Consider the following 20,934-nt stretch of genomic DNA (forward strand, 5'->3'; position numbering starts at 1 on the left):
CGATGGGCCTTCTCCGATAACCCTATGGGCGTATCGCGGAATGGAGTTCGTGGCTCGTACTCGGAGCATACGCGCACTGTGGTTGTAGTAGCACTAAACCGAAGACTTAGTAATGTTGCTTAGGTGGATGTGATTTAAAAATGTATTGCATAGCATATAGTGCATATGGTTGTGATTTGTTGTGTAGACTGCTGTGTGGTCCATCTTTCCACTTACTGAGCTAGTGAGCTCATCCTACGTGTGCACCTCTTTTAGATGATTTTGAAGGTCATCAACCAGATGAGCACGGGGCGGGTCCCACGGTTGAGTTCCCTAAGGAGGACTGGTGGGCCCCTGAGGAGTTAGAGCACGGTACTGATTGCTCGTGTGAGAGTTGTGCTGTGGGACTGCAGTTCTGATGCCGAGCTGAGCTCCACTTTTGATGCCGAGCTGAGCTCTACCTTGTGATGCCGAGCTGGGCTCAACCTTTGATATCGAACTGAGCTCTAGGCTTTGATACCGAGCCGAGCTGTATACTCTGATTTTTGATGATTTCTTTTATGTACTTGATATGTGAATTGTACTCTTATTGTGTAAAGATCATGCTTTCGGGCCCACATATAATTAACTATTGTATCACAATTCGGGTATCAAGTATTATGGGAATATTCACAGGAAAACCAAGTCTTCCGCTGAGCTGATAAACTCTTTCTTAGTTGTGTGTATGCTGTGGTGAAATACTGTATCAGATAATCCTGGCAGGTTTGGGTTAATCAGTGTTAACCCGGTCACTGGCCCGGTTCTGTGTGAACGGGGTGTGACAATATTGGCCATTGCTACCTTCCTTCTTCCTTCTTCAGTACTGCGCTTACTGCCACTGCCGATACAGCAAGGTATAGCTGCAAGCTATCCCCGGTATTCGGCTTCGTCAGCAGCAAGGGTGCGGCCAAGTACTCCTTCAATTGTTCAAAGGACTTTTCGCACTCCTCCGTCCATTCGAACTTTTTGGTCCCTTTTAGTGCTTTAAAGAAGGGGAGGCATCTCTCTGCAGACTGAGACATAAATCGCCCGAGGGCGGCTGCCCGACCCATTAGCTCCTGGACTTGCTTCACATTCTGGGGTGACCTCATGTCCCGAATGGCTTGTATTTTGACCGGGTTGGCCTCAATTCCTCTCTCCGAGACGATGAAGCCAAAGAACTTTCCCGAGGCTACTCCAAATGCACACTTTGCTAGGTTCAGCTTCATGCCGTATCGTCTCAGCACCTGGAACGCCTCTTCCAAGTCTTGGATGTGTCTTTTCACCTTTAGGATTTTTACGAGCATATTGTCCACATATACCTCCATGATTTTGCCGATCATCCCTTTGAAGATTTTATTCACCAACCTTTGATAGGTGGCCCCTGCGTTTTTTAGCCCGAAAGGCATGACCTCATAGCAGTATAGTCCACCCTCGGTTATGAAGGATGTTTTCGGGACATCGACATCGGACATTTTGATTTGATTGTACCCCGAGTATGCATCCATGAAGCTCAGCGCCTCGTATCCTACCATGGCATCGATGAGGAGGTCTATCTTCGGCAGGGGGTATGCGTCCTTCGGGCAGGCCTTATTCAGGTCAGTAAAATCGATGCAGGTCCTCCACTTCCCATTTTCCTTCGGGACCATTACCACGTTGGATATCCACTCCGGGTACTGGATCTCGCGGATGAACCGGGCCTTCAGCAGCTTCTCCACTTCCTCGTCTATTTTCTATTGCCTTTCGGGGGCAAAAGCCCTCTTCTTCTGCTGCACTGGCTTCTTCATCGGGCTAACATTCAGATGATGTTCTATCACCTCTCGATCTATTTCGGGCATATCCGAAGCCGACCAGGCGAAGATGTCAGCGTTGTTCCGTAGGAATGAGACGAGTCTTTCTCACTGCAACCTTAGCATGGTAGCCCCAATCTGAAATTACCGAGCGTCATCCCCCTCTTTGGCTTCAACTTGCACCAAATCCTCGGTCGGCTCCCCCCATTGATAACTGGCATCATCGCGCAGATCCTCTATCGGGAGTGCCTCGCCTGCCTTTTCTTTTCCCCATAAGGTAGTGGCGTAACACCTCCGGGATGCCTCCTGATCGCCCCGACGCTCCCCGACACCATTCTTGGTTGGGAATTTCATCTTGAGATGGGGGGTGGAGACGACAGCCTTTAGTAGGTTCAATCCAACCCTTCCTAGTATGGCATTGTATGCCGATGTAATGCCCACAACCAGGAAGTTGATCATGACCGTCACTTGGCGATCTCTAATGTCGGCTCTTACCGGCAACTCAATCGACCCTTCCACCTTCACTGGGATGCCAGAGAATCCCTGCAATGGGTGTTTGACCTTCTTCAACTTTCCCTTGTCTAGGCCCATCTTCTGAAAAGCTTCAAGGAACAAGATATCAGCTGAACTGCCGTTATCCACTAGGATCCTCTTCACTTTGCAGTCCGCTATGGTCATGGTGACAACCAGGGCATCATCGTGCAGAGTATGTACCCCTTCTAGATCATCATCTGAGAAGGAGATAACCGTCCTCGTCCTCGCCTTCTTGTTCGGCCATTCCACCATATGTACGCTTCTAACGTAGGCCTTTGCTTTCCTGGCAGAGACTGAACTCTCTCCAGCGGCTGGGCCTCCACAGATGGTCGTTATAACTCTAGTTGGGCTCTTATTCTCATCTCGGGGGCGACGCTTAGATTCCTTGGGTGTCTGGTCGTCCCTTCGCCATTCCTGATTGCCTCTACGGGAAAACCCCCTTCTCTCATAGCGACCTCTGCCATCTCTCCGATGGTTATCCCTACGGCTGTTACCGTCTTGAGCATCCTCCTTTTCGCGGTCTACAAATCGGCCTAATATTCCCTTCGGATCATCCCTTCTATCTCCCCCTTGAGGTGCCAGCAATCTTCGGTATCGTGGCCATGGTCTCTGTGGAAGTGGCAATATCTGTCCGTGTTACGTCTCTCGGGGTGTCACCCCATCTTTCCTGGCCACTTCATGGCCTTGGCATCTGGGGAATCCTTTATCTGCATTAGTACCTCTATTCGCCTCCGGTTCAGGGGTGCGTATTTCTCGAACTTCCTTGGTGGACTGGGTGCTCGACCGCGTTCAGACTTTCGTCTTTTACCTTCTTCGGAGGGTTTGTCGTCGGCCCTTGAGAGCCTCTTCCTTACCGCCTTCCTTTCAGCTTCTTCATCGGCCTGGAGGGTTTCTTCCTTCTGGATGTATTTATCGCACCGAGCTCTTAGCTCGGTCAGATTCCTAGGTGTATGGTTCGCCAGGGACCTCTTCAACTCCTTATCCTTGACGCCTCCTAACAGGGCCGTGAACTCTTCTTTCGGGTCCAGGCCTCTGATTGTGATTTTCTCTTGTTGGAATCGCTTCATGTAGCTCCGCAGCGATTCCCCTTCCTGTTGCTTGACGTTGGTCAAGTTCAACGTAGTCTTCTGAAGGGGCTGGCTACTAGAGAATCCCTTCACGAAGAAGTAACTTAGGTCACTGAAGCTGTGGATCGACTTCGTTGATAGACGGTTGTACCATAGTCTCGCCGCTCCTCTGAATGTCAATGGCAGGGCACGACACATAATGTTTTTTGAGACCCGATGGAACTGCATGGCGACCTTGAAGCCTTCGAGGTGATCAACGGGGTCCCCAGACCCGTCATAAGTGTCATACTTAGGTAGGCAAAAGCCGATCGGGAGCGGATCCCTCATGACCTCATCAGCTAGAGCGGTGTCATTAGTGAGGTCTGGCTCGCGGGTTCCCATATGATTTTCTGCCACCTTCTTGATCTCATCTTTCAGTTCTAGGATCATCCGCTTCAATCCTGAGTCCTTGTGCCTCTCATTGTCTCCTCGGCGCAGATCCCCATGTGGATCTCTGGCGGCACGCTGCGTCCTACCTCGGGGTGCGGGGCTTTCCCTCACTGCTCGATTTCGAAGGTTATGACCGGATCTTATAGATTTTGTACTGCTTCGGTCCTCGTCTCAAGCCCTCTCAGGCTGGATGTAGGGGCCTGGCGGTGCTCCGCCGGTCTTCTGAGAGAGCTTTGGAGACCTCCTTCATTGCCTCAGCCATCCGATCATACTTGTCCTGGAGGGCTTCGAATTGCTCCCTCGTCACGTATTCTTGCGCTTCAGGAGGGGGCGGAGGATCACTATCTTCGCGCACTGAATATCCGCCTGAGCGCGGGTACCTTATGGATACTTCCCAATCATCATTGCCCCTTTCTCCTCCTATCTCCGCCGAGGGAGGAAGCCCCCCTGAAGGTTCTTCCCCCATGTTTATGTTCGACGCTGCTCTTATCTTCCTGCGGTTGTAGGCTCTCCCCACCATTACTGTCGATTCCCACGGACGGTGCCAATCTGTTGCTGCTAAAAATCCGTATAAGCTGACCTGCACAAGCACAGACGGCAGAGGCCCGGAGCTTTATCCGGGGTTAGTCCTCCGACGCTCAAGTTAGGGATTGGCCGCACAGTTTTTGTATAGGAGTAATGGTGGGGGTATTGATGCTTACCTTCTTCCTTCTTCTCGGGCCCTCTTATAAGGTTCCTAGGGTCTAGGATTTCCTCTTGCCTTCCCCCTGTCCTTCTCAGGTCCACCTTCCTCCCTTTTTCGAGTCCTGCTCCAATACGTCCGTCCTTCTTGTGGGAAATATTCCTTTCATGAAAACGACGTGATAGAGCGTGATAAAGTCTTTGTACTCCCTACCTGGTGGGCAACACGTGTCCCGGTGGGTGACGCGTGTCCTCACCCTATTGAGCGATTGATTTGGTTGTATCACAACCAATACCAAAAAAGACATATACAGTATGATATAAAAAATTAAAAAATTAAAAATAAACAACCATACCATACATACTTGCATTGCTATAAAGTCAGAGAAGTATACATGATAACTCAAAAGAAAGAAACAACTAATCAATAATATCATCTATGAATGGTCAATCTACCACAGTACCATATTGCCTCCACTCAATATACAAAAACTCGCAGAAGTTAGCTAGTGTCCAACCTCCCAAAGATCAAGTCATACCGCTTGAAAGTAAAGTAACAATTGGTAGATCCTGCCGAGGATATGTTGTGTTATCTAGTAGTCCACAGTTCCACTAAGGAAAAGTCCAATGAATTAATTTTTATCTTAATATTATAACGCCAATGTTGAAAAGGTGAGACAAAATAATAAAGTCATCCAAGAATGAAAATACATATAAATATAATCAAGTTTGGAATTCAAGTGTGATCAATATATACCCTCATTCCACTTTAGTCGATCTCTGCATGAACATGAAATCAGCTTCAATTTTTGTTAAAAATCATCGAAACAACAATTATAAATAACAAAGCAATGACCAATGAAGTTTCACATCCTTTCTTAATAGATTCCGGTAATGTAAAGCACCATTACCACAACAAACAATGCATCTCATACGTGAAAATAGTAAATTTATATAAATCAAAATTAAAAGAACTACATGCACAGGCAAAAACTAATGTGGTATAAAAATCATGTAATGCATATAATACGCTACTCCATATAATCATAAACACAAATTAACATATAATATTAATAACTAACATTATGCAATCAATGCTAGACTTGAAAAATTCTGCTATGTACACATAATGCAAATTATGGAACAACATACAATTCGTTCATCATTCTCTCGTGTACATAACATTAGGTTTATAAAATCAGATTTTTTTTTATGATAAAACACCATAAAATTAAAGGTTTAGAATAAATCTAGTGTTCATTAAATTCTGTTTTGGATAATACTTTTAAACATAAGCAAATTATGGTAGAGGTTCCACTCACATTAGCCTCAATTGGATGCTAGAATAGGGGAAATAAAAATTCTAGATTTTTGAAACTTTATTGGAGCATACTAATCTCTCTTTCAACGCTTCAATTTGATCACTAATGGAGGAGAAAGCCATCTATGTAGCCTCCTTCGATCCCCCTTCTTCTTCTCTTTCTTCTTTTTCTACCTTCTCTTTCTTCCCCACGATCTTTTTTTCCTTTGCTTTTCCTTAGGGTTGTGTTTGGTAGCCAAGAGAAGAAAAGAAAATAAATGAAAAAAAAAAATCTAGAAAAGAAAAGAATAGAAAATAAATGAAATGGTAAGAAAAAAAAAGTATGTATGTTTGGCTACCATTAGAAGAAAATAAAAGAAAAGTTTTTGTATTTTCTTATGTTTTCTTATGTTTTTGGTATTTTTTATTTTGGCAGTAAAAGAAAACTTCACCATTCCTAAGGTGAATTTTGAAATTCAAAAAAGAATCTTCTTTTGGCTCAAAACATGCCAAGCACAAAGAGAATTCTTGAACCAAGAATTGTACTTTTTTCTTTACTTTTTTTTTTTTTTTCTTAGCAACCAAACACACCCTTAATAGAGGGTGAAAGACTAGAGAGCCACGTTTTTGGCTTCTCTCTCCCCTTGCTACTTTATCTCACCTCTCCTTTGCCTACTTTATTTCCGTCTCTTTCTCTTCCTCTTTTCTCATCACAATTGATCTCTCTCTCTCTCTCTCTCTCTCTCTATTTTAGCTCCCCTACTTTATGCTCAAGGTTGTCCAAATTTCAAACGGAAGGTCCACAATTTTATTAGGGAAGCCTTCTTTTGTTAATCATTAATTAGCAATAATTAATTATTTAAGGTTGTTAGTTACTTAGGTCATTTTTTTTAAAGTAATTTAAACATCCAACAATAAGGATTTTATAAGATTTGTGTTTTTCTCTCTCCTCCTTATCATAATAAAATATCACAATTGAAATTACAAATATCTCCCCCACGATTTAGCTAAGGTGAAGGTTAGTTAGGTGTTATCCAATTTGTTATGTACATGTGGATCATTTGTGTATAGATATATATATATATATATTAGGTTGATATTAAAATCAAAAAATTAAAAGGAAAAGTCAAATTATGATCCAATAGTAAAATTGAAATCAGGGTTTAGGGGCAAAATGGTGATTCTCAGTCAAAAACCCTAAAGTTATTTTACAGTGTAGTTACATCTAATGAATGACTTTTAGCACTTACTAAGTATTGATGCACCATTAATGGTCTGGTGTCCCAACTTTAAGTCACCCTGACCCTATAATATTCAAAAGACAAAAATACCCATGAGTCACATTTTAGGGTATTACCCTAAACGAAGATACATACAATTATGTTTGAATTCCTCATACGTGAGGCATGCCTCACAATCATTGAGACAGAACACAAGGAGATCACGATCTGATTGAGAAATAAAGTAATACCGCAAGCGCACGGATTGTGTGTAGCTTCAGGTCGATTACAGGGATGTGAACCCTATAGAAAATTCAGTTCTAACCTAGGCAGAATATACTAACTAATGGGGTTGTCACAAATTAAAATAAACTAAACTAACAATGGTGAAAAAGATAAGAATTAATCATGAAATTAAATTAAACATACAACAATAAAGTGAACCTAAGATTAAAATTAGAATGAATTAATGACCCTAAAATTATTTAAGCACTAGAGAGGTATGAAATTATGATGTGGAGAAACACTTAGGAATTAGAATCCACTATGAGATTTAAGAACAATCTACAAACAATCTAGACTTATATCACATGCTTAAATAGGTCAATAGGAAATATGGATTTTTAAATCTAACATGTCCCATGAGCTATTCAACACTTACACAGCATTAGATTATAAGCAAAACCATATTGAAAGTTGACAATTACGCATACGAAAGGTAATCAATGGCATACATAATTTTAACTTTGCAATAGAGTTTTGGTTATATGGAATTAACAAAACGGACATCAATTGCTTACAAGTTGCTCTTCATCTCATGGTTTCATCTAATCCCTAAGTTGCAGGACTTAGTTAACCACGGGAAAGAGGAAAGATGAAGAACAACTAGAAGAAGGACAAGACATGATAATGAATTAAATTGAAATTAAAAAGAGAATAAAAAGAAAGACTTTACTGAATATGTACTGCAAAATCTAAACTTAAGAACTTCAAACTTCAACTTCAGTTTCAATATTTACTTAAAACTCAAAAGAAAAGAAAAAACTAATAAGAAAAAGCTCTCTAAAAATTTTTGTCCTCCTCAAGTTGTGAATTTGATCCCAGTATATAGGCTAAGGAGAGTGTGTCAGAAGTAGTTTAGGAATAGGAGAGATACTTGTAAGATAAGAAAGTGGAAAGTTAGAAAGCAAGTTACAAAGATATGGATACTTGTAAAAGAAAGCAAGTAAGAAAGATATAGATACTTGTAAAAGAAGGACGGAAAGGAAGAATGAAACTAAGAGGCAATAGGATTTGAAAATAGAGAGTTACACATAAACTACCCTGTAAGATGGCGTGCGTGTTCTATCTCTGAGAGGGGAATTTTCTGTGGGCCGGATCTGCTTGCTGTTAAGGTTTTCGCTGCCTTATGGTGTTCTTTGGCTTCCTTCTGATTTTTATCTTGATCGTGCGGGCATCGTCTTCACTGAAGTGTTGGTGTTCTCTCCGGCGAGCAGTTGTCACCCTCTTCTCTTCCTCTCAGCCATCCCGACCCTCTGTTGATGTTGTTTCTTCATTGGTAGTTGTTCAATCAGTTAAAGATCATCTTCGTTCATCTCGGAATGGACTGGTAAGAGATAAAAGCTCGGTTTCTTTTTAAGATCTATGCTCTTTTTTCTCAAGCAACTGGTAAAATAGATCAACAATTGCTGATGAGTTGTGGCTATATTACGGACATTTGTTTATTCTGAAATCTAAGAACCCAGCATTCACTGCTATGCGACCCAACTTCTCCAGTGATTATGAGGATGAATTTGCAGATGCCCTACCAGCACCATCTCCGTTTACCCCTTATCCTATGCCTGTCTCATATCCTGCACCACCACCACCTCCTATACCACGGATGTCAAACCCCGTTACCAACACCTGTATCTGCTCCTGCAGCATCTACCCCTGTGACTACTCCTTCTCGTAAATCTATCCATACCATTATCTTCCCCTCAGAAAATATTTTATCTGAGTTTCTCACAACCCTTACCATCCCCGACCCCCTTCCTTCTTTCATGAATGAAGGACCACGGTCGGCTGCCCCTTATGTTTCTGAGATGGATGATGATCCTGAAATCCAGAATCCTGAGGATACACCAAGAGCGCCCCCTGTCCCACCTACACCTTTTTGATCAGGGGGTTCTTGATCGGCCTCGACTAGCTGTGTCTTTACATACTCCAGTTTCTCCAGCAAGTGGTGATGGTTCAGATTTGGATTTTACCCAATTCCTTTTATTGATTATCTTATAGAGCATGGTCTTGGATGGGAGCAAAGATCTTCATCATGGCTCTCTGGAAGATAGATGGAGCTGTCTTGAGACCAAAAGGCATGACTGTCCATTGCATATGAAAGCCTGGAATGCAAAAGGCTGTCTTTGGTCTATCTTCTGGGACGATTCCAAATTGCCAAAAACCTGCTTTAAGGTCAAACTTGGAGAAGACAATAGCATGGGCTAGCTGAAGAAGCAAAGCCGGACGTGTTGGAAGAGGAAATTTATTTCCCAGCCTTCACGATTCTAGCCCAGATGTTCACGGTATCCATCAAATTTGGAAAGTCAAACCCTCAGTTCAAGCTACCGGATGAACTGAATCAATTTCTCCTGCTGAAGCAGCTTTGAATTGGCAAGCAGAAAATACCACTATCCAGAATCAGTACCTTGAGCGTATATCCTAACTTTAATATTCCACAGTCTGACGCTCTTCTCCCCATAGCCTTTAAATTCTATATCCAAATTACTGGTGTTCCCCAGAATGTTATTGCTAAGGTTGCTACTTTGCACTATCAGATGGCTTATCGATTGCAAGATCACGCATTTGATCTGCTCACAAGCCATTCTGAAGATGCATTGTTCATCACCATGGACTCTAACCAAGTCCCTTGTTGTACCTATGTCCCACGACAAATATCTAGAGATGAGCTTCTTCATCTCCTTCCTTCTTCTTGGGCTACAACTTATGAACAACAAGTCTCAGCCTCTCAACCACAGGTGTCACACCCCGTTCACATCGAACCGAGCCAGTGACCGGGTTAACACCGGTTAACCCAAACCTGCCAGGATCATCTGATATTGTATTCCACCACAGCATACATACAACTAATGAAAAGCTTATCAGTTCAGCGGAAGACTTGGTTTACCTGTGAATATTTCCACAATACTTGATACCCGAATTGTGATACAATAGTTATATACATGTGGACCCGAAGGCATGATATTTACCTAATAAGAGTACAATTCACATATCAAGTACATAAAAGAAATCATCAAAAATCAGAGTATACAGCTCGGCTCGGTATCAGACCCTAGAGCTCGGCTCGGTATCAGACCCTAGATCTCAGCTCGGCATCAGAACTGCGATCCTGCAGCACAACTCTTGCACGAGCAATCAGTGTCGTGCTCTAACTCCTCAGGGGTCCACCAGTCCTCTTCAGGGAACTCAACCGTGGGACCCACCCCGTGCTCATCTGGTTGATGACTTGTAAAATCATCTAAAAGAGATACACACGTGGGATGAGCTCACTAGCTCAGTAAGTGGAAAGATGGACCACACAACACTCCACACAACAAATCACAACCATATGCACTATATGCTATGCAATACATTTTAAATCACATCCACCTAAGCAACATTACTAAGTCTTTGGTTTAGTGCTACTACAACCATGCCGTATACTCCGGGTACGAGCAGCGAACTCCATCCCGCGATACGCCCATAGGGCTGTCGGAGAAGGCCCACCGTGAGTACTCAAAAAAATAAAAACATGTCGTCCATCGGCTCTCAACATAAAATAAATGATAGAAATTAAAGGTGCTGACTCCAGTAATTTAAAAGCAGTACGATTGGCCCTCTTGAATATACCACCGGGGTTGCCGACTATCCTAATGACCAGCCGGGCGTAATGTCTAACCGCCACAGTGACCCGACAACCGCGACCACTGCTTCCCCCCCAAATGGTAATCCAATACCTTAACCCCTGTTGGGAAGGGTCGTAGCACGGGAAGGTGATAATCCTAAACCACATGCTCCTATATGACGATAGTACGATTGTATAGTGCCACCGCGTCCCATACCACGGGCCACCAATGCACTCGTTTCCAAGCCGACTACGGCATTTAGTCTATTAATGCATCATGCACAATGATGTCAACATTCATCACAGAAACATATTATCCCTTGGCCCACCGGTTGTGCCCGAGGGCCCTGCCCTCTCAAGTAGGTGTCCACAGGAGGGCCAGATGGCCCACCGGTCTTGGCGGGAAACCTGCTATTTTTTTCCAACTTTCCCCATTCTTTGGGGATTCAAATGGGGCTTTTCCAAACCCATTCTTCACACATTCAAGGTCTTATAGGATGGTTCTAACCTAGATCTAGGTTAGATTTAAGGAATGGGAAGCCATCTTACCTTCTTTGCTCAAGAACACCTTCAAACCCCAAAAATCACTTCAAATCCACAATGCTTCTCCAACCTTGTAAATACTTCTTCAAATCCTTCAAGATAAACACATAAATCATCTATTAAACCTTAGATTCATCATTTCAAGGGGGATTTACAAAATCTCAAGAAACCCTACCCAAATCAAGGGTTTTACTTGGGTATGGTGAAGGTTTAAGGAACCCAAACTTTGCTCACCTCTAAATGTAGATCTAGTGTTGAAGATCACTCTTCCGGCGTCGGAATGGGAAGATCAAGCCTCGGCGCCGTTGACATCCATCTCTTCTTCCTCTTCCTTCTCTTCTCCTTTTCTTTCCTTTCTTTTCTCTCTCCTCTTTACTCTTCTCACCAACGTCCGAGTGTCATAAATAAGGAAGAAAAGAAAATAAATGCTATATATATACTTCTTAAAATAACTAAGTATTCACATGGGTGGGTCACTCAGGTGGGTGGATGCGCCCACCTGTCCGCCCACCTGAGGGCCAAAACTTAGGATTTTGACAGAATTCGGCCCTCGACGCTAATCTCACTCTTGGAATACGATGTAATATACGTATGTACCTTAATATACGGCAACATACCTGCTTTATCCGTACATGGCCTTATGATAGGTGCATGTACATGGCTTGGGTATTCCCGCCTCTTCTAACACTAGCTCAGACTTGTCGGGCCAGTCGGTGTTTAAGGTCACCCTTGCCATCATAGTCCATAAGGAACCCGCTCTAATTCTCTCCGGTTCGGGTCCTGCATGGTTAAATCGGGTTAACCGTGTAATCAGACCGGGTTTAAGAAGTAGGGTATTACAACAGGCCCCTCTAGAACCAGTTCAGTCCATATCCACAAACAGTTCTTGGAGTCTGGGGAGTCTATTATTCAAGTAGGACTGCACCCCAATGAGTATCACTGGCATCTGTTTGTAGGATTCGTTTTCCAGTGGACGGAATCTGGAGAGTGGGGAGATTCTCAAAAAGTTTCTTTAATGCTTGTATAGCTGATGTGTGAGCAGCAGACCCTAGAGGAGCTTTTTTACGCAAAAACTGGTGTAGCAGAGAAGTATGAATGATCTGTTTCGGAAGAAACTCTGTTATATAATTGACAATCCCAAGAAATTGTTGAATCTAATTTTTAGTGAGAGGGCCATCTAGAAATAATTGTAATGAGGTTGCAATATGGGGCTACAGATGATATTGCTCTTTGGAGATGGTCACTCCGAGAAAATTTGGGCCCGCCAGCACACCCTCAAAACCGGCTTATCAGGGGAAGGTAGGGCTTTGTCATTTAAGCATAGAGGGGGCATCCAAACTGGGCGATGTGGGACTAAACCGTGGATCGCACAGGATAGACACACATGTTTTTTTTTGGAGAATGGATGGAGAATTTCTTTTTTCTCCGTGGATTCCATTTCTGATGCTGAGAGAAAGGGGAAAACCTTCTATGGTGAGAAGTTTTCTTGGTAGCATAATCACAAGACTTGTCACCTTTGCACTTAATTTTCAGATAAGAGGTATCACAAGTAGAGGAGACTTTATCAGAACGATCTTGCAGATCTTTCCAAACCTTTTTGATGTTGCAAAGCTTATCAAGGGCAGTGAGAGCATAGCTATAAAGAGAACTGATAGTGCATGACGCCAATGGAATGTTCTGGTTCTTCAAAAACTATTGTATATCTGCGCCAAGAGGCTCTGGAAGAGAGTTCAAGAACACTCGCTTTAAATTTTTATCATCAATACCACCAATTTTATGGAATCGGTCAGTCATTCTAGAGAAATGTTTGTCAAGATCTGATCTGAGCAGAGAACAACACTTCATTTGAAGAAATTCATCACAGGCCTTTGAAAGATCATTAGAAACTGGACCAAGAAACTCTTGATAGAGAGTGGTAATAAACTGGCTCTCCGTAAGTTGCACAAGTTGTAGTTGTCTGTAAGGGCCAAGAGCTAAATACCATTCCCTGAGTTTTCCTTGTAGTCTTGCAACAAACTTAGACAAGACAGTGACAGTGGAGGCTCCTTCATGAAGTAGTTTAGCATTGATCCAAGCATGAAAATCTGCAATTCGAGATGCCCATTTGGAAATAGGAATATCATCTAGGGTAAAAAATTGTTTAGGTTCCTGGTTTTGATATGGGGTAAAAAGTGTAGGTGGGACAGGGGGCGCTCTTGGTGTATCCTCAGGATTCTGGATTTCAGAATCATCATCCATCTCAGAAACATGAGGGGCAGCAGGCCGTGGTCCTTCATTCATGAAAGAAGGAAGGGGGTCGGGGATGGTAAGGGTTGTGAGAAACTCAGATAAAGTATTTTCTAAGGGGGAGATAATGGTATGGATAGATTTAGGAGGAGGAGTAGTCACAGAGGTAGATGTTGCAGGAGTAGATACAGGTGTTGCTAACGGGTTTGACATCCGTGGTATAGGAGGTGGTGGTGGTGCAAGGTATGGGACAGGCATAGGATAAGAGGTAAACGGAGATGGTGCTGGTAGGGCATCTGCAAATTCATCCTCATAATCACTAAGATCCATAAGGGCAGCAGTGGATGTCCAAGCTGGGGGAAGTCTATTGCGAGCACGTCCTCTGGCTGCTCGTGTTCTTTTGGGAAGGGCACGTTGTTGTTGTTGAAGTTCTTTGAGTTCTTCAGTAGGAAAAGTCCTTGAAGAAGAGTAGGATAAGGGTAAACGGAGATGGTGCTGGTAGGGCATCTGCAAATTCATCCTCATAATCACTAAGATCCATAAGGGCAGCAGTGGATGTCCAGGCTGGGGGAAGTATACTGCGAGCACATCCTCTGGCTGCTCGTGTTCTTTTGGGAAGAGCACGTTGTTGTTATTGAAGTTCTTTGAGTTCTTCAGTAGGAAAAATCCTTGAAGAAGAAACAACAGGTGGTGTAGGAGAGACATACATAGCAAGAGGATAGTGTGGAACAAAGCTGGGAACTGTTACTGGAAGTGGTTGCTATTACCTGTGGTGAGATGAGGCAAAAGAAGGAGGTTACGATCGTTGCATCTGTTGTAGTTGGGCTTCAAGGTACCTGAGATGTTGTTCCTTCTGTCCAATAAGGGCAAAAGTTGTAGTAGTGTCACCAACACTAGAGGCAATTCCAGCAAGTTCAATATGAACCTATTCAATATCTCTGCAAAAAGATTGGAAGAGTTGATTATGATGGGTCAAAGTGCCATGAGTTTGTTGAGTCTGAGCCAATATACGCTCAAAGTACTGATTTTGGACAGTGGCATTTTCTGCTTGCCAATTTAAAGCTGCTTCAGTAGGAGAAATTGGTTCAGTTCGTCCGGTAGCTTGAACTGAGGGTTTGACTTTCCAAATTTGACAGATACCATGAACATCTGAGCCAGAATCATGAAGACCGGAAAAATATTTAAGGGGAGAAGAAGAAGAAGAAGAACCTGGAGTATACATACAGCAAGGAGGAATAATTGAAGAGGGCAAATCTGGTTTTGGAGGCGGTTTACAAGTAGAGGGAGAAGGTTTAGAGGCAACCTTAGAAGTCCCATACTTAACAAAGAAGGGGTATCTGGATTCATTACTGAGAGGGCCAACAGAGGTATCACCTGCCTCATATTGTTCTTGTAATTGTTGTTGGGTAGACTTTCGTCATGAAGAACGATGAAGAGGAGGGGAATCATTATCATAATCTTGTAGACACTCATCACAGTCACAGAAGTCGAAGTATTTATGACCGATAACTGGATCTTGGAAGAAATAAATCGGATCACCCTTAGAGTCAAAGGATTTCATTGGAATGTTTTCTTGGATCATCCCGAAAAGGAGTTGGAACCGAATTTCTACCTCACCATTGGGATGGGTGATATATTCGGGATTTGTGGAATGAACTGGTTCTGGAGGGGCCTGTGGTTGAGAGGTTGAGACTTGTTGTTCATAAGTTGTAACCCAAGAAGAAGGAAGGAGACAAAGAAGCTCGTCTCTAGATATTTGTCGTGGGACATAGGTACAGCAAGGGACTTGGTTAGAGTCCATGGTGATGAACAATGCATCTTCAGAATGGCCTATGAGTAGGTCAAATGCCTAATTTTGCAATCGATAAGCCATCTGATAGTGCAAAGTAGCAGCCTTAGCAATAACATTCTGGGGAACACTAGTAATTTGGATTTGGAATTTTAAGGCAGTGGGGAGAAGAGGGTCAGACAGTGGAATATTAAAGTTAGGATACATAGTTAAAAACACTGTTCCAGCATTCAACGTTGTTTGAACGGTGGCTATCATGGCATGTTGATACCGTAAAAACCTACTATCAAGCAAAGCAACACGGGAGACCACTGGGAGTCCTTTTCTACCATAGAAAGAGAGAGCAAACTTGATGGCTCCTAGATGGAGATGAGTATACCCTTGTTGGATCCATTAAGGGATTAGTTCCAAAGGTATCTCCAGAGTGAAAGCTACTCTTTTTCTGTAGCAGGAATCTGGAACTAGTTAAAGCGAGAGGCCTGTACCAATTCTTTCAAGGGAGGAGTCTTCTTAGGTTTAAGAAGAGTAGTCCATTTAGAGGGTGTTGGTGTTTTTGGAAAAACAGTATATGGATTAAGAAGTGGTGTAGGGGTTGCAGGGATGACTTGATCATCAGGAACATAAGAAAGTTCATACAGGTAATCTAGAGAAGAAGAAGAAGAAGATCGGGAGGAAGAAGATCGACGTGGAGAAGAAAACAAAGAGGAAAAAGGCGAAGCCATAAGACAATCAACAAAAGGAACTGGGTAAAATCCAAATCTGAACCATCACCACTTGTTGGAGAAACTAGAGTAGGTAAAGACACAGCTAGTCGAGGCCGATCAAGAACCCCCCTGATCATAGTACCGGACCATAGAGCAACCCAAGCCAACTAGGGCATTGAACGACAACCTTAGCCTAAAAGCCCACAACGCTCAAGGGACTTTTTCTGCCAGTCGAAACCATAAACAGGGATTACTTGCAAAAGGGCGTGGCCTAGACTATATCTTTAGCTACAGCAGGTTCAATCCAAGTAAGGGGGATAGCCAGAAGAGGAAGTTAGCCGGAGAAGGGGAGAATTGGCTCTGATACCATTTTTAAAACATAAGGGCTGATTTTCACACACAAAGATCGGATGTCATTCATTCATACATAAGGCTCTATATATAGAGCAAAATCTACAAAGGAAGAGACATAGGATTCTAAGCACTAACTGCTATCAGTGTTGTCAGAACTACTAGCTGGGTACCAGCTGGCAATATCGATTAGCCAGTCATTATGAGCATCTAGAAGATGTCCAATACGTGGATCAGTGAGTCTGCCTGTTTGATGGATGTCCCAAGCTGTGTCAAGACGGAGGAGAAGCGGGGCCGGGACATGACATGGGAGGATGTCATTTGCAGCGCACATAGTAGCCAAGAAAGATCTCCATTCATCTCTGTGTTGAGCTCGATTGGTGTAGAGTTCATAAGTCTTGATGTTTAATACATGGAAATCAGGGGTATAGTGAATGTAATGGCAGGGTTGCTGCTGGTCAAAGGTTTGGTGGATGAGTGGAGGCCTGTGGAACAGGATGGTAATATAGTGTGGGTTCAGGTCATCCTCGTGTGGAAGATGAGAGGATAAAAGGTGGAACCAGTGAGGAATAGGGGCAAAGAGTTGCAGGAAGTGGATGATTGTTAGGTTGGGTCAAGAACATCCTGGAGTGGGAAACATCCAGCGAGTGGTAAACCAGTGGATGGTGCTTAAAGGGAGGCTTAAGGCAATAGTGTAGGCTGAACAGAGGTGCCAAAAGATACATTTGTAAATAACCGGGAGGTCTTGGAGTTCTTGTAGAGTGGTAAAAGAGAAAAGGGTGAGATATGGATAGTCAGGGTGAAAATAACTTCCTGGTAAGACTAATCCTTCACGACGAAGGGCAACCATGAGGAGTTGGATGGCTGTAGTCTTGCTGTAAGAGATGATTCGTCTCTGGGTTAGTTCTTGGATAATTTCTGGGGAAAGGCCAGGTGGGAGGGAACAACAAAGGTTATGGCTAGGTGGTGGAGACTGGGAGGTGGAGGCACCAGGGGTTAGGGGGAAAAGTAAATGTATGATGGCAAAGGTAGAGGTAGGTCGAGAGAGAAAGTCTGCCAATACATTTTCTTTTCCTTTTATGTGATTAACATCAAACGACCATTGGGAGAACCATTGAGCCCATCGGAGAAGCTGTGCTTGAGGAAGAATTTTCTGGCGAAATTCAAGCATTCGCGGAAAACTTGACATGTCAAGTTCGGCGAGAAACTTATGGCCAATAAGATGAAATTGGAACTTTTCTATGCCACGCTTGACTGTTAGGATTTCTTGGAAATTTGGTATCACTGCCCCCTTTTTAATGCCACGTGGCTTAAGCATGCAAAATTTGAAAGTATCTCCAATTTCTGGTATTCTTTTTTTTCTCTTCCCATCTCACATGCATTGGCTAGAGTGCTGCTATCTGTGACCATGGATCGCCATTTGTCAATCATATAATTGTGAACTCACCTGATAGCATCCATGCATTGGTCCAGTGCTTCCAATAATGTATAGGAAATGCTTCTAAAACATTTTTCCCTAGAAGAACATCAACCCAGGAGACGATTTTCAAGCCATGAAGGCCATTTCGCTGAACTGTCGAGGGATTGGTCGCCCGTCAACTAAGCGAGAAATCCGCTACCTGGTGTATAAATTCAGACCGGTAGTGTGTTTTCTTTCAGAAACCAAATCTTCCAGTCTGAGATTCAATTCATTTTGTCGCTCTCTATCTTTCAGTCCCTTTCTTTGTGTTCCTGCGCAACATGGTGCGGGTGGGCTTCTCTTAATGTGGAATGATAGTGTACAGTTAAAGGTCCTTTTGCAAAACATGGGGTGTATCCATACTGAGATTTACCTTCCTGAGTTGAGTCAATATTGGAATATGTCATTTCTCTACCTCAGCTGTCTTGAAAATGTTAGATCTTTGCAATTGTCTCTCTATTACATGTGGCTTCATTTATTCTACTCCCTTAGATAGCAACAGGCGATTGGAATGCATATTTGGATATCAATTATAAGCAGGGTGGTAGACCTGTAACAACACATCAGACCCGTCCTTTGAGTGAATTCATCAACCTCGCATGTCTGTCCAAAGTTTGTTTGAATGGATACCAATTTACATGGTCCAATAAGCAGGTTGGGGAACGCAGAATTGAGGCCAAACTCGATAGATTTTTGGCTGATACTCTTTGGACTGAGCTCTTTCCCAATGCGATGGTTGTGTCTGAGATCATGGCTTCTCCTGATCACCGAGCATTAATCTTGAACACCGAGGCCAGCCAAAGGCGGAAGAGGCGTCCATTCAGGTTTGAGGCCTTTTGGGTGGTTGAAACCTCCTTCATTGAACTGGTCACTCAAGCTTGGAACTCTCATGAGGTCATGGGTTCTCCTTCATTCAGATGCTGTTCCAAACTGGGAGCTTTAGCTGGTTCTCTCAGGAGGTGGAATAAGACATGCGTTGGCAACATTTCACAACAGCTTATGATGACCAGGTCGTCTCTCTCACTTCATCAACAGATTGATCCAAGTAATAAAGATCTGCAGTGGTTTCTTCAGGAGAAACAGTTAATTGCATTACTCAAGAAATTGCTACACCAAGAGGAAGTTTTATGGCAACAGAAATCCTGGCCTGATTGGATCGGTAAGGGAGACCGAAATACTAGATTTTTCCATATGTGCACTATGAAAAGAAAAGCCAGAAATGAAATTAAGTTCCTTAATGTTCAGGGACTTAATCTTAAGGAAGAACAAGATATTGGAATTGCTTTCCTGCACTCTTTTAAAGAGACATTTTCTACATCAAACCCGCAGCTGGATGATAGCTACTTCCTTCCCATCATTGGACGGGTTACCCCAGAAGATATTAATGATCTCACTAGACCTGTTTCTGCTCAGGAGATCACCTCTACCATTTTCTTAATGCCATCTATCAAATCATCTGGGCCGGATGGATTTCCTGGTTTGTTCTTTCAGAAAGCTTGGCCAATCATTGGGAAGGATGTCATAGAGTGCATACAGAATTTCTTTAATTCGGGTGCTTTCTCTCTTGGAATGAATCAGACATACATTTCTCTTATTCCAAAGGTCCAACACCCCTCTTTCATAGGGGAGTTTCGCCCGATTAGTCTCTGTAATTTCATATATAAGGTCATTAGTCGGATAATTGTTAACGGACTTCGCATATCCTTACACATCATTTCAGTCTGTCAGAATGGCTTCATTAGGGGAAGGAACATACAAGATAATATACTCATTACAAATGAGATTTTGCAAAGATTCAAAAACATGCGTAGAGGAAGGTTTGGGTTTTTTGCACTTAAAGTGGACATGAGTAAGGCATATGACAGGGTGGAGTGGACCTTCTTAAGGAAGACGCTGCAGAGTTATGGATTTGATAAAATCTGGGTGGAGCGAATTATGTTTTGTGTTGAAACCACCTCATTTAGCATCTTACTCAACGGTAAGCCTATCCCTCCATTCAAACCTTCTCGTGGATTGAGGCAAGGGGATCCTTTATGGCCTTATCTATTTGTTCTATGTGCTGAATTGTTATCATCTCATTTGGCTGCTGCTATGGAGTCGAAGAACATCAATGGAATACAAATCAGCAGGGGAGGTCAAAGAATCTCACATCTTGCCTTTGCCGACGATCTCATTTTGTTCGGTAAGGCATCAATGGTGGAGGCTTCCCAAGGAGTCTCAAATAAGTTGCAGCATTGGAAAGCTCTGTTTCTCAGTCCGGCTAGGAAATCGGTTCTCATTCATTCTTCGCTTTCATCCATGCCGTTATATATGATGTCATGTTTTTCTCTCCCTGCTTCGGTTCACAAGGCACTGGATTCCATATGCAGGAATTTTTATTGGTCGAATGGAAATAGGACACAGATTCCTACCATCTCCTGGAACACTATCTGTTTACCAAAGAGCTATGGGGGTCTCAATGTTAAATGTACAGCATACATGAACAAGGCTATTGGCCAAGAAGGGATGGGAACTCCTAACTCAGCTGACTTCTCTTTGGGCAAAATTGATGAAAGATAAGTATTTTCCTAATTCTAGCTTCCTGGATGCCAAATGCCCTGCCACCGCTTCCTGGGGATGGAAATCAGTCTGTGCCTCTAGGGAACTTAAATCTTGCCTCTTTCTCCAGTTGGGAGATGGAACGACCATAAATCCATGGTCAGACTATTGGATACCAAACCTCCCACCCTCCTCTGCTCCATTTCCACTCCCACGAGATGCCCCAACTGTGGTGGCTGATTTTATTTGTCCTTCGGACCGCTCCTGGAATCAAGATCTTTTATTTAGATGGTGGCCACCAGAAATTGCTTACAGAATCCTTTCCATCCCTATTCCTATTTTTCCCACCTGATAAATTTGTGTGGGTTGTGACCTAAAATGGGAAATTCTCGGTTGCATATGCTTATAGCATTGCTATTAATGGTT

At 43.1% G+C, this 20,934-nt stretch overlaps 1 protein-coding gene across 2 annotated transcripts in view; it reads left to right on the plus strand.

Annotated features, from left to right (window-relative positions):
- The first annotated feature begins 20,801 nt into the window (after window positions 1-20,801).
- Window positions 20,802-20,934, plus strand: part of LOC122078943 — a 4,863-nt gene continuing 4,730 nt past the window's right edge. The window contains exon 1 of one of the 2 annotated variants that reach the window (XM_042645148.1): window positions 20,802-20,931. The gene's annotated coding sequence lies outside the window, so the exon portion shown is untranslated. The other variant, XM_042645149.1, reaches the window with a different exon arrangement.

Source organism: Macadamia integrifolia, chromosome 5, assembly GCF_013358625.1.
Source record: "Macadamia integrifolia cultivar HAES 741 chromosome 5, SCU_Mint_v3, whole genome shotgun sequence".
Classification (NCBI taxonomy): domain Eukaryota; kingdom Viridiplantae; phylum Streptophyta; class Magnoliopsida; order Proteales; family Proteaceae; genus Macadamia; species Macadamia integrifolia.